General features: G+C 38.7%; 1 protein-coding gene and 1 pseudogene across 3 annotated transcripts in view; both read left to right on the top strand.

The window, feature by feature from the left end:
* Nucleotides 1-12,109, top strand: part of PTP4A2 (protein tyrosine phosphatase 4A2) — a 28,341-nt gene that overhangs the window by 2,919 nt on the left and 13,313 nt on the right. The window lies entirely within an intron of this gene.
* Nucleotides 6,851-8,431, top strand: LOC147377588 (tubulin alpha-1C chain pseudogene; annotated as a pseudogene). The gene has a single exon (XR_015139463.1). The product of XR_015139463.1 is annotated as a tubulin alpha-1C chain pseudogene (transcript).

The following is a 12,109-nucleotide window of genomic DNA, read 5'->3' as shown; positions in this document are numbered from 1 at the left end:
ATCTTCAGCTTTGTGATATATTTACTTCAGGAGACTGTGAGATTGTGAAGAAAATATATATGAAAATACTTCATTATTTATAAATTGGACTACAGATTCAAAGTGTTATAATCACTAAGACTTTACTACTGAGGTAACAGTTTGTTATATTTAGTAGCTGGAAAAGGCTGCTAGCATTGTAGACCACCTTACAAATGAAAAATTGTTTAGAACTGCTGAACCGGGTATATTCTGACTCAGAACAGCAAAAGTCAAACCACTCCCTCAATGAGTCAGGCAACTAATATTTAATTTGAGCGAACCAAATTTATAGACAGAAACCATTTACAACATCATTGAACTTTGGTGGCACTAGGGAAGAGTAAATGTTTGAATGCTTTTGCACATACTTTTAAAAAAATCTGAAAGCTTCATATTTATGTTTTACTTGAAAAGACCCTTGTATGAACAAGGAAAAACATTTATTTTTATTCACTTTGTCTTTAAAGACAGTATTTCTATATGAAGTAGTTCCAGAACACTTTATAGTTTTGAGACACAAAGTTGAAATTTAATGGAGATTTATTTTAGAGGGTTTGACTGTACTTTTGTTGTTGTCGGAATATGGGATTGGTAACCAGTGAAGCCTCTGGAAAAAGCATTTACAAATAAGATGCAGAGGAACAATATATACATTTTTAGCTGTTGCTCTTGAGTGAAACTTTAGAGGGAAGCCCAAGTTAGGTTGATTTCTTCAAGTGCTGTCGCTTCAGCTCTGCTACTTAGAGAAGTTAGTGATCTTTAAAAATTTTAAGCAACTGGAAATCAGGACCGGTAGTTCTGACATACCAGACTTAGTTATGTTTATTGAATTAGGGTGGTGGCTTGAGATTTTGAAGTCTTGGAATACTTGTGAAGTCCAGCATGCTTTAGGTTTCAACATAATCGTCTCAAGAATCTTCTTTGTGCTGAAACACAAATGATATCATTTTAAATTCATAATAACCCTGGGAGTAAGTAATGGCAGCCTTCCAGTTTTGTAGATGAGAAAATTGGTTTAGAGATCAATTGTTGAATCCTAGTTAAAGAGTATCAGTAAATAGATGGCGGCAGTGGATTAAAAAAAATTTTTCCCCTTGGGGCTTAAAGTACTTAAGTCTCTTTCTAACTCTCCCCCCACCCTCCTCAGTTAACTCTAGTCATTTACATGAGTTGTGTAGGAATTAGTAGACTTTAAGGAAATTACCTTTTTCTTTGCTTGAAATTTAGTATTTAGTTCTTTTTTTTTTTTTTTTAATTAAGGATACTTCAGTTACTTTTTTTGCTCTTTGGGGCATGTTTGAGATTTTTCTCAAGATACTAGTTGGATTATGTAGAAACTAATGATTATTCTCTTAAGTTTATAAAGCAAGAGTCCTTGATGTTACAGTTCAGGTAATTTTGTATCTTGGGTTTGTTAAATAAACAGATGCCACCAACTAAAATTACTTGGGAAATGGTGATTTGAATCTGTTACTTTGGAATATTATCCATTTTCAGTTTCAGAACTAGTGTATATATATAGAGGTGTCTGGTTGCTTTCTCTGGTTAGCCTTCGTTTTATTGACTGAAACACGTTCTCTGGCTCCTTTGACCTCGGCTTGAAGCCTTACAGGACTGCTTGATACAAGGCTCAAGTGGATACTGTATCAGAAATCTCTCCCTCCTTGGAGTAGTAGAGGTTTAAGCTAAACCAGAAACTGTCTCTATGACGCCTTCACAGGAGAAGCTGCACAGCACCGCAGGCTCTGTCCACTGCCAGTCGTTCCCCTCTGGGGCTCCTGGAGCCTGTGTGAGGATGGAGCCCATCTCTTGCACACGCTGAGGTGGTTTTTCCTGCCCTGTTTGTTTAGTCAGTGTAGATTTACAGTGCATAAACTCTCTGCCAAAAAAATGGCTGAGGGGTTGACAGATTATAGCAACAGCTTTATGTGACTTGAATACAGATACGTTTTGCTTGCCTGCGCTGATTTTTTACCCGTAGATTCTGTAACACAGCATCCACTCCATTTTAAGTGGCATAGAAACTAAATTTCATCATTTAAATATAAAATTACATTACATAACATTCCTTTTTAAACTGTAGAGAATTTTAAGATTAAGCTTTTCTGTGACCCTTTCCTTGCTAGTTGAGCCTGTTTTAAAAAAATATTTTGACCATTAGAACAGTCTTTACCTTTTAGAAAATTAGTGTATTTAATTTTCTTCATAGTATTTCTGGGTTGAAATTTCATTCTTCTCAGAAAATGTTAATTCTTTTGGCATAAAATGCACACATGATATATTTGCTTTAGCAGATCAGATAAATTACTTTATATTTTTATTTCTGCAGTGGTCAAAAATGTTGGCTCTTAACTAATGTATTGTTTGACGAGAATTCAAATTCACAGTCAAGGCTGCTTTCTTCCAGTTGTCTTTAAGTTTTGAGATTTGAGCGTAACTCTTTTTGCAGTCTTTCACTGAAAACATTCACCGTGTTGTACCACCGTAGTCTTTGTAGATTGGATTTATATACACATACTGATATTTACTGTTTTTAATAGAAAATTGGTGAGTTTCCTTCTTTCCATTATCAGTGAAAGCCTATCATGAGGGAACAGAGTGACTGGTTGGTTAGTGCAGAAGGATATGAGTCATCAGCAGGATTTGTCAGCAAATTGAGAAGGATATGATGGAAAAACAATAGATTCTAGTGGCATTCTTCATTCCACACATGTGGTTACAAACAGGTTTCCTCTTGGTAATTGGTTTAAATCATTCAAATAATTTAGATCTTTCTGGATGAAGAGCACATCAAATTTAAGCCATAGCCTTAACTCTGAACTGTTTTTCTAGTGAGATGAGATATTCATTTAGAGATCATCAACAAGTAGAATTTAGTTAAATTTGTATCTGTTTACTAAGAAAAGAATTCAACTGTCAGGTAGATTTTAGTAAGCTGAGAGGCTATTTTTGTGAAGCTTGCTGGTAATTACGGAGCAGCTTAGTAGATCAGGAGATGCCCACCAATACGGCAATATTTGTTTTCTCTCAGTGAGCAAAGAGTTACTACTACTCTGCTTTTAAAATCCCTGAGAGCTTTTATTGCGTTTGAATCAGTGTGAAATTCTCAGCATGGTCAAGGCCTCCTGAGAGTTATTTAACCCAAGACTTAGTTCCTTTCTCAAGTCGTGCTACCATGGCCTGTCACTATTTCTGCCAGTCTTGTCATAAAAGTTTTATCTTTCCTAAGTCTTAATCCCACTCCATTCTACTCATGCTTATTTTGTGTCTTCAAAGTATGTAGCATTAATAATGAAATTGTAATACCCACCATCAAATATTTTTCACCCACATGTATTCTCTAGGATCCTGATTAATATGGTATGCACACAGAGCCCCACAAATGCTTTTGTTGTAAGAGTAAATGACTGCGTTTTAGTATCATTCCGAACTGGTGTATTCTCTCTCACTTCAGTAAGCATTTGGAGGAAGAGGACATGAAAGATGAAATTTTGCATTCTTTAAGTGAGAAGAGAGGGAAGGTGAATCCATGTTGAACTAAGCTGGTGAGCAAAGAATAATAATCCCTTGGCATTATAGAGGTGTTTCACCCTTTTTACTTCACATTTACATGTAATGTGAAACAGCTGCCTTCACTGTATGGTTTCTGAAGATTTTTGAACGTTGCATTTTATGAAAATAAACATCAAGTCATTATTGGGCAATTAGTGGATAGACAGTATGTTTTAAAAGGCCACCAGCAGATCCAAATTGAATGATTTGGGTTCTTGTCTGTTTATCTTGTACTATACTCAGTGCACAGAGAGATGGCTGAGAAGTATAATGTGATTTATAAGAAGTTTAGGAGAGGAAGTGAAGTGTAACTGACTTAGGGGAAACTTGGACCAAAATGCCCTAACAGCAGAAAAGTTTCTGGGGCTCAAACAAAACTTATGCTGACAAGATGTAATTTGGAATGTTTTTATTCCATATCCTGTACATAGAGAGCTTCCTTCCCCGCTTCTAGTGGTGGATACTTGAAGAGGACCTTTAAATATGCTCAATAGGTTAGACAGAATGGGGAAATGAAAGAGTTAAGCTGACCCATAAACTGCTAAGCTCTGAAACATATATTTTAAATAATGCTAACAATAGCCTGGAAGTTTTTGCTTTGCATGCTGCTCCTGTGCTGTAGGTTATTTTGAAAGGTGATTCAAATAACCTTTTCCCAAGTATCTATTTTGCAACCTCAGGGAACTTGCAGCTGTTATAGTCGTTCTAACTGTCCTGATATAGCTCAGAAAACATTTCAAAGTGGTGTTGACAGGGTGAATTCAGGTGCCCTTTTGGATTTTTACTTCTGAGTTTGCTTTATTACAATTGAAGTTCAGACTCTCAAATACATTTCTTTATTAATGAAGTAATTCAGTGGTTCTTGGGTTAATGTATATATAGTGATAAACTAAAGTAAAATGATTAGGACTTAAATTGTTCTCCAGGAAAATTATTTAGCCTTTTGAGATTAAAGAAATAAAGATGGAAGGAAAGAAGAAAACAAATATTAATATTTAATTTTATGGGAATGCAGCTGAATTTGAAATATTTCCCTATTCCATATAGGAAAGTACTACAGTTTTTTAGAAAAAGAAGGTGCTTAAATTTTGTAATAAAGAGGCTTGGGAGTCTTGTACATAAACTGAAGTCTTTAAACATAAAGCCCATGGAGAGTATAGTCGTGATACCTTTGCCTGGAAATGGAAGAGAATGAATAGAATCAATTTAATAGAGCTATTTAACTTAATCTTTAAAAGAGTCACTGAAAAAAATAAGCTTATGTCCAATACTAGAATGATGTTTTAGGATGTTAATGTTTTTGCTGGTATTCAAATAATTTTTTTTTTAAAGTGAAAATTGGCCATAGTGCTGTTATCTCCATTTAAATTTTATTTCTGGAAGGAAAAATATTTAACGTGTTTGGGCAAAGAGATTCAGCTAGAGAATTGCTAATCTTTAGAGGAACAATGAAGTCCAAAGTTGAAAAGTAAATATTTTCAAGTGTGGCATGAAAATAATTTAATGCAATTTTGGTATTACAGTTGTTTGTAGAGGTAGGAATTACCAGAAAAGGACAACTGCTTCTAATCACCAGAGAACATACAAATTTAAAAACCACTCCCTTTTCATTTGAGTGGAAACAGCCCACAGGACTCAAGAAAAGAACTGGCGCTGTCCTCAGAAGCGGGTGTGATTGCTAGTTAATTGCTTTCCTTTCCTTTCTGAGTGGCAGGCCATGTATGTCCTGCTGGTTCTGAAATGTTAAGATATTTTCCCACCAACAAGGTCATAATTTCTTTTTATAGAACTGATTATTGATTTGTGTACTGGAACTTGATTCTCAAGTTCCCTCCTTAAATGAGGAAGTAGAGAAGTGGGAATAACCAAGGGAGTGACTACAAAACTTTTTTTTTTTTTAATCAGTAAGAAGCATGTTGCTATTTTTAGCTTGTTTACAGATATTTTGGATCCTAATTGGTGTAGAATTTAATGATACCTCTTTATCAATTCCCCAGGACTGTAGTCAGTAAGGGAAGAGAACTAACATTAATTTGAATCGCCTTAAGTTTAGGTTGCCAAATGGCATCTGCTTTTCGTTTGATAAATGCAACAATAGAGGAAAGAACAAATATTAGTAGTACAGAGAGTAGAACTTTGTTTCTGCGGGGCTCTGATGAGTTGGGTAGGTTATGAAAGATGAGTAAAAAGTTCCAGTTTGAGACCAGTTACCCAGAAGATGAGGTTTTTTTTCCTACTTGACGTTTAGTTGGTACAGTATGTGTTTCAGGTGTATAATGTAGTGATTGGACGTTTAAATATATTATGAAATGATCACCTCTGTGAGTCTAGTAACCATCTGTCACCATAAAAAGTTATTATAGTATTATCGACTATATCCCTTATGCTGTATATGACTGACTTAATTTATAACTGGAAGTTTGTGCCTCTAAATCTCCTTCACCTACTTCTCCCAGGCTGTATATGACTGACTTAATTTATAACTGGAAGTTTGTGCCTCTAAATCCCCTTCACCTACTTCTCCCAGGCCCCTGCCCAGAAAATGAGAGTTTAATTAGCAGAGTTGAGTCTTCTTTAGTTTACAAGTCTTAAGATACTTTTTATCTCAAAAGGTCAAAATGCCGTAGATTCAGGAGTTCTTTACAGAGGCATTTCTCTGCTTTTCTTCCTTGATGGTTTTGAAGATTTTATGGTCTGTTGTCTGAATAGTCAGCTATCTGAGAGTTCTTAAGTTACTCAAGGCCTTGACTTTTCCCCCCAAGATCCCATGTCTAATCTTTGGACAAGTCTTTTGGAGTTCTGCTTTAAGGTATATCTTGAAACTGATTCATATTCTCTCTCCTGCTGCTGTTTTGGCTCAGGCTACCATTATCTAGCTCCTGGATTGTAGCATCAAGTTCCTCCCAGATCTCACTGCTTTTCACCCTTACTGCTCTTACATTCTGCCTCCAGGTAGCATCTAGAATGATCCTTTTAAATATAAGTTGTCACTCTTGCTTGAAACCTCTTATTTTCTCTGAATAAAAGTCACATACCTCTGTTGGCCTACAAGGCCCTCTCCGTTTCTCTGACCCTCTTCGTTCCCCTGCCTGGCCTGTCCCAGTAGCACTAGTCCCCTTGCTGTTCCTCGAGCACTGCAAGCGTGGCTCCACCTCATAACCTTTGCAGGAGCTAATCCCTCTGCCTAGAGTGCTCCCTCAAATGTCTTTTTGGCTCATAGGTCTAGGATAAAATGTCACTTTTTTCATTGAGGCGTTTTCTGCTAGCCTTATTTAAAAGTGGAATCCCACTACTTCTCCCCTGGACTCCTTAGTAGTCTGTCAGTGGGAGATCTTCGCGGCCGTCCCCTCCCCTGTTCCAGCCCCGCAGAACCGTACAAGTCTCCGTTATGCGTGAGTGCATCTCCATCCACGTTGGCCAGGCTGGTGTCCAGATCGGCAATGCCTGCTGGGAGCTCTACTGCCTGGAACACGGCATTCAGCCCGATGGCCAGATGCCAAGTGACAAGACTATTGGGGGAGGAGACGACTCCTTCAACACCTTCTTCAGTGAGATGGGTGCTGGCAAGCATGTGCCCAGGGGCAGTGTTTGTAGACCTGGAACCCACAGTCATTGACGAGGTGCGCACTGGCACCTACCGCCAGCTCTTCCACCCTGAGCAACTTATCTCAGGCAAAGAAGATGCCGCCAATAACTATGCCCGAGATCACTACACCATTGGCAAGGAGATCATTGACCTCGTCTTGGATCGAGTTCGGAAACTGGCTGACCAGTGCACAGGTCTTCAGGGCTTCTTGGTTTTCCACAGCTTTGGTGGGGGAACTGGTTCTGGGTTCACCTCCCTGCTGATGGAACGCCTCTCTGTCGATTATGGCAAGAAGTCCAAGCTGGAGTTCTCCATTTACCCAGCCCCCCAGGTTTCCACAGCTGTCGTTGAGCCCTACAACTCCATCCTCACCACCCACACCACCCTGGAGCACTCTGATTGTGCCTTCATGGTAGACAATGAGGCCATCTATGACATCTGCCGTAGAAACCTCGACATTGAGCGCCCAACCTACACAAATCTTAACCGCCTCATGAGCCAGATAGTGTCCTCCATCACTGCTTCCCTGAGGTTTGATGGCGCCCTGAATGTGGATCTGACAGAGTTCCAGACCAACCTGGTGCCCTATCCCCGCATCCACTTCCCTCTGGCCACATACGCCCCTGTCATCTCTGCTGAGAAAGCCTACCATGAACAGCTTTCTGTAGCAGAGATCACCAATGCTTGCTTTGAGCCAGCCAACCAGATGGTGAAATGTGACCCTCGCCATGGGAAATACATGGCCTGCTGCCTGTTGTACCGTGGTGACGTGGTTCCCAAAGATGTCAATACTGCCATTGCCACCATCAAGACCAAGCGTACCATCCAGTTTGTGGACTGGTGCCCCACTGGCTTCAAGGTTGGCATTAACTACCAGCCTCCCACTGTGGTACCTGGCGGAGACCTGGCCAAAGTACAGCGAGCTGTGTGCATGCTGAGCAACACCACAGCTGTTGCTGAGGCCTGGGCGCTCCTGGACCACAAGTTTGACCTGATGTATGCCAAGCGTGCCTTTGTTCACTGGTACGTGGGTGAGGGCATGGAGGAAGGAGAGTTTTCTGAGGCCCGTGAGGACATGGCTGCCCTTGAGAAGGATTATGAGGAGGTTGGAGCCGACAGTGCAGAGGGAGATGATGAGGGTGACGAGTATTAGCATGTCTGCTGCAGTTTCATCTTGGGACTGTATTATTTGTGTTCCGTGGAGCTGCACACTGTGGCCCTGTCTTATCAATAAAGGTGATATTTCCACTTCCAAAAAAAAAATAAATAAAAGTGGAATCCCCTCTCCCTTCTGACATTGCAGGCTCACTTGCTTTGCATTTTTCTTCATAGCAAAGGCACGTTTTATTTGTCTTTTTCTGTCTACTAAAATATAAGGTCCATCTTGGCAGGAATTTTTGTTTTGCTTACTGCTCTTGCTGTACCTATAAGAATATATGATACACATTGTGTCCAATAAATACTTGAATTTATGAATTCTTAACTAGCTAAATTGCAGGAAAAATGTCTGATCTTTAGTGAGAATGAATTTCTTTTGATAGATTATTCATACTTATTTTAAGGCCAATGCAGATGTCTTCAATGAAGTGAAATGAATTTGTTTTAGGAAAAAATTGTTGCAAGGTTTTAGTCTTGTATGGGGCTTCCCTGGTTGCTCACACAGTAGAGAATCTGCCCGCAATGCAGGAGACCTGGGTTTGATCCCTAGGTTGGAAAGATCCCCTGGAGAAAGGAATGCTACCTACTCCAGTATTCTTGAATGGAGAATTATATACCATAAAACTTACCTGGAGTCTTATACACTGTATTATGCTTTCATGTTGTCTGCTGTAGAAACAAGCTGACTCAAATTTGCATGACTTCCTGTAGAATTTCTGGTAAGAAGAGTAAACAGTAAATGTATATTTGTTCTTTAGACCTTTGTTTTTAGATTTTATTTTCTAAGATCTAGAGTTCTTTATTGTATATTTACTTATAACCTGCAGTTTTAATTTGGTGAACACTGGCATAACCTATCAAATGGTTATTGTATCATTTACTTTAATTTAAGAATAGAGGTGATTCTCAGTGGAAAGCTTGGTGTGAGTGGTTTGACAGGATTTTTAAAAGGTAAATGCCCAGTAAGTTTGTTGTTTTTTCACTGAATCATGTCCGACTCTTCTGTGACTCGATGGACTGTAGCCTTCCAGGCCTCTCTGTCCATGGGATTTTCCAGGCAAGAATACTGTTGTGGGTTGCCATTTCCTTCTCTAGGGGATCTTCCTGACCCAGGGATTCAACCTGTGTCTCTTGCATTGGCAGGTGGGTTCTTTACCACTGAGCCACTAAGGAAGCCCCTCAGTAAGTTTGGGTTACATTAAGTGGGGCTGATTTTGTAAAGTTTCTCATGCACTTGAATTCTCTATATTTGAACTTAGAATTAACAGTTGCCAAAGCAGGATCTGAATTTTACTCAGTAGTATCTTTGACAAAGAAGAAAGCTGTCTTTCTGGAAATATGTGGGTACAGACTTGGTGGGGACAGAGGGACTAGCCCCCTTTTGAGGCTCTTTGTAATCCAGTGACCATAGCAGTTAAGGTTGTAGTGGAATTGTAAATCATTGTAGAGTTCTTTATCACCCTAGAATTAAAAAGTAAAAGGACTTGCCTGGTGGTCCAGTGGTTAAGATTCCACAGGTTTGACCCTGATTCACATGCCCTGCATGGCGCAGCTAACAGGAAAAAAAAAAGATAAGATATTAAAATTAAGGTAAAAACCCAGAAACTGTTCAGAAGGCATATATTGTAAATCATGCTCCTTCAGCTTCAGTCGCCTCCACCCTGAGGCAATCACTGTTAGCCTCCTCTCTTTGTTACTTTCCAGATAGTCTGTAGGAATGAAAATACATTCAGTACTCACAAATATTTCTTTATATATTGTTCATATTGTAAGCACCTTACTCTTTTCACTTGTTATTGTCTCTTAGCCATCTTTCCATACCAGTTTACGTTGATCTTTTGTTTTTTTTAACCTCTCTGTGGTTTTTTATTTTAACATTGTGCCATAATTAGATGATAAATTGTATTATTTCATGCATTTTGACTTTGGAGTCTCATCTGGGTAGATGTTGCCGCTGCCAGCTGCCAAGTCGCTTCAGTCGTGTCCGACTCTGTGCAACCCCATGGACTACAGCCTACCAGGCTTCTCTGTCCATGGGATTCTCCAGGCAAGAACACTGGAGTGGGTTGCCATTTCCTTGAGTATTGACACTGGATATTTAAACTTGTGACATACGCTCTTCAGAGTTTTAAGTGGTCTCTGTTGTGTTACTGATTTAGTCTTACTGGCAGTGCACAATTCTAGCTTGGTAGGCCTCTGCTTACTTGCTCTTTAGCCCCCTCTTTCTACATTCTTCTTTCTCTTGCCCCCTTCTCTCCCTCTATAATTTAAATGGGTTTCTCTGTCACAGACCATCCTTTCCAATTCTTCAGTGAAGTTACATTCTTTTCTTCAAAATGGAAATACTGGTTGGGAAATGGAAATATCCCAAATTCAACATTTTAAAAGTTAGAGTTGATAACAGATAAAGGGTGAAGGAACTATTTGGATGTGTATTTGAATTTGATCACTGTCAAGTAAACAAGCCTCTTCTACCATTTGGTAAATTAAAACAACAAAATCAATTTTTACTTAAGTAGGTAGAGCAGAATCAATGTTAGAAAACTTGAGAAAGTTTTCCAGTAAAGTCTGCAGGTGCTGAGTTTATGCTAAAATTTACAGCTTTGTAACTTCTGAGTACTTTCCAGCTGTGGTGGGTTGTTTATGATTTTTTTTTTTTAAACAGACTGTTTGCTTTTCATTCTTAAGGGTGTCACAGAAACTAACATTAGTTTATCTGAATTGACAGGTGCAAGAGCTTTTAACAGTTGATGTGTAGTTGAACTTGTGGGGGAGGGGAAGCAACAGAAACTTGGCTTTTATCATGTATCTGTTAACTTTGATAGACCATATTGTTTCATTTGGCAGAAATTCCTTTGCTGGGGATCTCAGTATGGTATTAAGAATTTAAAATCTGGGAATTCCCTGATGGACCAGTGATTAGGACTCAGCGCTTTCACTACTACAGTCTGGGTTTGATTCCTGGTTAGGTTACTGAGACTAAACTTGTGCGGCCAAAAAAGAAAAAAAAAGAATTGAAACTAATAATAAATTATCCTTATCCCTGGAAGTGGTCCTTTCAAAATGAGCTTGGAGGAATAAGATGGGATAAAGGTTGTTCTGTTTGCTGAGCAGACAAACACTGACTCGGTAGAAAGCTTAATGCTAGAGCTGTAACCTTTTAAGCCTGGCCATCACTACAATGCTGGTCTTTCAGTGTCTTTCTCAGCTGACACACACATTCGCTATGATAACATTAAATGAAGGGATTCTAACAGGTTAGAATTTCACTGTGTTTCACTCTGAGCTGCTCACAAACCATTGTTCTTTGAGTAGTTACTTAATAATCTTTTCTCCCCTTATTAAAAGGTCAAAGAATTGCAGATGAACATCCAAGTAAATATCTGAAGAGCAGTTACATTGTCATGAATAAGACTATGACTTAAAAAATAAGTGGTTACCTTCATTAGTCAAAATTGAAGGAAAAATAAGACTTGGCTTCTTGTCCTTGATCTGCTACTAATTAGCAGTATGGTCTTAGTTAAATCTTTTTAATCTCTCTGAATCCCAAACAGCATCTTTTTTCTTTCTTTTTTTTTTTTTTAAGGTCAGTGTATTTGATCTCTTTAAGTTTTGCTAGCTTTAAAATTCCTTGACTGTGCAAGGAATCCTCTGTGAAATGTATAATCTAAAGTGGCTGTGTTTTAGGGTTACCAAATGGAATTATGAATGAGAGTGATGGTGTGTATTATGTTTTTCTTAGTTTGAAGGCAGAAGTTTTGTTTTCACGAGTAGTGGATAACTCAGTTTGCT

Source organism: Bos grunniens, chromosome 2 (genome assembly GCF_055505025.1).
Source record: "Bos grunniens cultivar Pamir isolate PY7600 chromosome 2, Bosgru_T2T1.0, whole genome shotgun sequence".
Classification (NCBI taxonomy): domain Eukaryota; kingdom Metazoa; phylum Chordata; class Mammalia; order Artiodactyla; family Bovidae; genus Bos; species Bos grunniens.
Note: the sequence above shows the minus strand (reverse complement) of the source record. Positions and strands in the feature narration are given on the sequence as shown.